Source organism: Babylonia areolata, chromosome 10 (assembly GCF_041734735.1).
Source record: "Babylonia areolata isolate BAREFJ2019XMU chromosome 10, ASM4173473v1, whole genome shotgun sequence".
In the NCBI taxonomy this organism is placed as follows: Eukaryota; Metazoa; Mollusca; class Gastropoda; order Neogastropoda; family Buccinidae; genus Babylonia; species Babylonia areolata.
In genome coordinates this window covers 6130735-6136487 of record NC_134885.1, presented here as the reverse complement: position 1 = coordinate 6136487, position 5753 = coordinate 6130735, and positions in this window count along the sequence as shown.

Here is a 5753-nt window from a genome sequence, read left to right as displayed (position 1 = left end):
TAAAAAATGGGCCAGATAATCCTGCTCTCAATAAAGTTGCAAACAAGGAAGCATGATGGACTGAATCGAAAGCCTTTCTCAGATCTATAAAAGCTACATACAATTTTTCGCCTTTTCTACTAAAACATTTCTCTACAATAGATGATAAGGTATAGATATGATCAATCGTTGAATATGATTTTCTGAAGCCTGCCTGCTCTTCAACTACTTTTCCATTGTCATCCATCCATTTAGTAAGTCTTCTTTTAAGTATACTCGTATAAATTTTACTGACCACACTTAACAAGGAAATTCCTCTGTAATTATCAGGTAAATCTGGATTGCCTTTCTTAAAAATGGGTATGATTATCGAGTAACTCCATTGTTCTGGGAACTCACCATTGCTGAAAATCTGATTGAAAAGACGACACAAGAAAGGGACTGATTTTGTTGCTACAGTTTTAAGCATTTCGGCAGTTACCCCATCATAACCACATGCTTTTCCGTTTTTCAACCCAGCTATGGCCTGATGTACTTCTTCCTCTGAAATTGGAATGTTTAATTCTTCAGCTATATCATGATCCACTACACTATCATACTCTGCTCCATTATTTACCCCCTCTTCTGTCCTGAACACAGATTTAAAATGCTCATACCACTGATCTAAAGTTATCTTTTCACTTGTTTTCTGTTTACCTCTACACGTATTCGATCTCACCTCTGACCAAAACGACTTAGCATCATGAATAGAGTTGTTTAGTCTTTGCGCTTTTTCTTTCTTATACGAACTTTTCTTTGCCCGTATTAGTTGTCGGTATTCCTTTCTTGCCTTTACAAAGGCCAGTCGTTTATCTTCTATAGTTATGTCTTCATCACATCGATCAGAATTTCCTGTGGCTATATCCCATTGTCTCTGTGAATTACTTTGGCTTACCTTTCTACCATATGTTTCCTTTGATTTTCTGAATGTGCTTAAAAGTTTACGTGTTTTTTGCTTCGCTTCTTTGCACTCTTTATCAAACCAAGGGGCTTCTTTTTTTACATGACCAGAATCAATCCTAACTTGCTTTTTCATACAACTGGCAGCATTAAGAAGGCAGTCAACAAATTTGGTCAAAGCTGATTCAGTATCTCTCTCAATCTCTTCGAAAGCATGGCAAAGATCCGCTTCTGACTGTGGAGAAGAAAAGTTAGCTAAGAACTCCCCTTCCTTCTCCCTTGTCCAGCAAAGCTTTTCTCTCCAGATACCTTGCCTATCTTCCCTACTACCCATACTTGCGTTAGTGTTATCACTGCCCAACATAACTGAAATTGGTAAATGGGTAGAATCAACCCTATCGATTATCTCAAAGGATAGAACCAAATCAAGCAACTCATTTGACGTAACGAAGTAGTCGATGACACTACTTCCCGTACTGCAGATATATGTACACCCATCATCAAAACCTTTATCACACATTCCATTTATAACAGAGCAATGGAACATGCTACACAAGTCAATCAGTTGTGATCCAAACAGATTCACTGTTAAGTCTTGTGAGCTTCGTGTCACATACACTTCATCTTCTTGATATAGTGGGTCAAAACCTACTTCAGCCAGTGTGTGGAGAGAGAGAGAGAGAGAGAGGTATGTGTGTGTGTGTATTTGTGAGTGTGTTTGTGTGTGTGTGTGTGTGTGTGTGTGTGTGGAGAGAGAGAGAGGTATGTGTGTGTGTATTTGTGAGTGTGTTTGTGTGTGTGTGTGTGTGTGTGTGGAGAGAGAGAGAGGCATGTGTGTGTGTGTGCGTGTGTTTGTGTGTCAGTGTGTGTGTGGGGGGGGAGAGAGGTATGTGTGTGAGTATTTGTGAGTGTGTTTGTGTGTGTGTGTGTAGAGAGAGAGAGAGAGGTATGTGTGTTTGTGTGTATGTGTGTGTATGTGTGTGTCTGTAAGAGACAGACAGACAGACAGATAGATCCATATCCGCTATGCTACATCTGCTAGGCAGATGCCTGACCAGCTGAATAAGGAAACGCGCTCAGTCAGACCCTGAGTGCATGCTTACCTGTCAGAGTGGATTTCTTCTTCATAATGTTGCCAGATGACATCACTCATGCTGCCATGGGTTCTTCTCCAGTGTGCCAAAAGCGTGCGTGCTGCACACGGGACCTCGGTTTGTCGTCTCATCCTAATAGACTAGACGCTCAGTTGGATTTTTCCTAGTCAAACTTAGCCGGAGAAAAGGCGAGAGCGGGAATCGAACTTGGACCCCCATAGACACTGTATTGGCAGATTAGAGTGTATACTTGTCTGGCTGACTGCCAGCCTATATAAACGCATGTAAAAATCATGTTCAACATTATTCTTTGGTGCCGCGTCCCTCACACCCATCACTCATCCCGAACACCCCCCACCCCCAACCCCCACCCCCGCTCCTCCCCCTCCCCCTCCCCCTGCCCTCCCCCGTCCCCCTCCCCCTTCCCCCCTCCCCCCCACTCCCTCTCCCCTCCCCCTCCCCTCCTCCTCCCCCTCACCCTCCCCTACCCCCTCCACTCCCCTCCCCCTCCCCTCCCCCTCCTCCTCCCCCTCCCACTCCCCCTCTCACTGTATTGGCAGATTAGAGTCTTAACCTCTTAACGCAGGATAGGCGCAATGGCCGAGTGGTTAAAGCGTTGGACTTTCAATCTGAGGATCCCCGGGGTTCGAATCTCGGTAAGTGACGGCGCCCGGTGGTGGGTAAAGGGTGGAGACTTTTCCGATCGCTCATGTCAACATATGTGCAGACCTGCTAGTGCCTGAACCCCCTTCGTGTGTACATATGCACGCAGAAGATCAAATATGCACGTTAAAGATCCTGTAATCCATGTCAGCGTTCGATGGGTTATGGAAACAAGAACATACCCAGCATGCACACCCCCGAAAACGGAGTATAGCTGCATACATGGTGTGGTAAACAAACGAAACGGTCATACGAGTAAAATGTTACATGTCTGTCTGAGGGTGTATGTGTGCGTGCCTGAAATCTGATTGAATTACACAGGAAACGAATGATGAGCGCCCAAGTGGCAGCCTGTCAGTCGGCTCTACCCAGGTAGGCAGCCTGTTGTGCAAATCGACCTCGAGTTTGTAAAGCGCTTAGAACTTGGTCTCCGACAGAATGATTATTACATTTTCAAATTTGTGCATGCCTGTATTGAAACTGAAAATATCTAACAATCATTAAAATTAGCATGGGTTTGCAGTCACTGTAACAGTTTTGTTTCATCAGATTTCCTTCGTTTTTCTGCCAGAATGTTGAACGTGTACAGAAAGGAATTGATGGCAGAGTTTAGGGGCAATATGAGAATAGCCAAGACCACGTTCACCTCACTAGAAATGGGAGTATCAAACAATGCCAAAATCCCACAAACTCCACATGAAGTCTGTCAGTGCTACGGTGATCAGTCTCCGGGCTATGATCATGTCCTTTGACACTTTCGTTGAGTTGGTTTTCAAGGTATTGTTCTGTACTCACCGACAGATCAAAATCTGACCACTAAAAATAAACCAAAAAAAAAGAACAAAATCAAGAAATATTAACACGCTCAAAGAATAATACTTTCCTTCAAAATGTCGCCTTGTATCAGTATCATTCATATATTCATTCATCCTTTCTTCCACCTTGTTCATTGTGTTGGGAGTGTGTTGAGCGGGAACAGGCACCACTGCACACTTCTGAAGTGACTCAGCAATACAGGCAGTGCGTGGCCACCTCATGTGAGTGTCCTGATGGTGGTCTGTCGCTCAGTGACGGTTCTCTGTGGACGGACTGCCACCTAACGAACCTGTGTGTGTGTGTGTGTGTGTGTGTGTGTGTGTGTGTGTGTGTGTGTGTGTTTGTCTGGCTGACTGCCAGCCTATATGAATGCATGTAAAAAATCATGTTAAACATTATTCTTTGGTGCCGCGTCCCTCACGCCCATCACTCATCCCGAACACCCCCCCCCCCCCCCCCCACCCACGGTCCTCCCCCTCCCCCTCCCCCTCCCCCTCCCCGCCATCCCTTCACCTATGACCTATGCTCATACTAAGTAACCAAATGATCAGCAAATGACACAGATGCGTACAATGAACAAAGGACAAAGGTGTTGATACTGATTTGAAAATGAAGTGGAGTGATGGCCTGGAGGTAACGCGTCCGCCTAGGAAGCGAGAGAATAATTATGAGCGCACTGGTTCGAATCACGGCTTAGTCGCCAGTATTTTCTCCCCCTCCACTAGACCTTGAGTGGGTGGTCTGGACGGTAATCATTCGAATGAGACGATAAATCGAGGTCCCGTGTGCAGCATGCACTTAGCGCGCGTAAAAGAACCCACGACAACAAAAGGGTTGCCCCTGGCAAAATAGTTCTGTAGAAAAAATCCACTTCGATAGGAAAAATAAATAAAACTGCACGCAGGAAAAAATACAAAAACATGGGTGGCGCTCTCAGTGTAAAAAAAAACCCCAGTAAGATCTGTCCAGTCATCCTGAACGATGTGGGTATATATATATATATATATATATATATATATATATATATATATATGTGTGTGTGTGTGTGTGTGTGTGTGTGTGTGTGTGTGTGTGTAGTCTTATGGATGGCTCTGAGTTGGAAGTCTCACCAAAAAAAAACAGACTGGCTTTGCCGTTTCTGATTTGAAAATGAAAAAAATACTTTCTTCCGAGGAGAATGTTTCTTTTTTCCACTTCCACACCAGACAAGGCAATACAAGGCAAGAAACTTTTTTTATCACTTGCCCCCAGGGAGCATTGAAACAATAGACACATACGTCTTTTACACACAGTATATAAACAAAAAGAGTTATATCAAAAACGAACAAACGTAAAAGTCAACTGGAAAAAAAAAAAAAAAAAAAACTTAGCAAACAAGCAAATGCAAATCAACGTGTCAGTTTTTCTTAGTAATTGGCAATTTTCAGTAGACAAAGTTCTATCGAAAAGAAATAGTGTGGGAAGTGACAAAGGATTTCAGTCTTAACTAGATTGTTTTTGTTTGCTTGTTTGTTTGTGTGTGTGTGTTTCTCTGTTTGTTGTTTCTTTGTTTCTTTGTTTGCTTCTTGTTTGTTTGTTTGTTTTAGAAAACGGCAAGTGGGATGAGTTAGTTTGGATGGATTCTTTTGTATTTAGATAAACATTTTTGACTCACTCGTGTAAACAAAGTGAGTCTATGTTTTAACCCGGTGTTCGGTTGTCTCTGTGCGTGCGTGTGCGTGTGTGTGTGTGTGTGTGTGTGTGTGTCCGTGGTAAACTTTAACATTGACATTTTCTCTGCAAATACTTTGTCAGTTGACACCAAATTTGGCATAAAAACAGGAAAAATTCAGTTCTTTCCAGTCATCTTGTTTAAAACAATATTGCCCCTCTGGGATGAGCACACACAAAAAATAAAAAATGAAGCCTAATTATATGCAAACTGCATTTACTGTTATATTTATATTTTTTGTATTCTCTAAACTTGGCACTTTGATCTGATATTCTGACACAACAACAAGAGCAGTCATTATTATCATTTTTTTGTTCAAACAGGAACTTCTTTTGCTAAGCATGGAAGTTTTATTTATTTTGCAAAAGTTTTGGTGCAGATAGTAAAAAAAGGGAAATTACTCTGTAATTAATGCTAGGGGACTTAATTTACTTTAAACTGATCTTTCTCATCTTAAACATTACATTTTGAAATTATACTCAATACATAAAAAGCTTGGATTTTTTTAAAGTGTATCACAAGTGAGTCTTGAAGGCCTTTCCTCTCTTGTT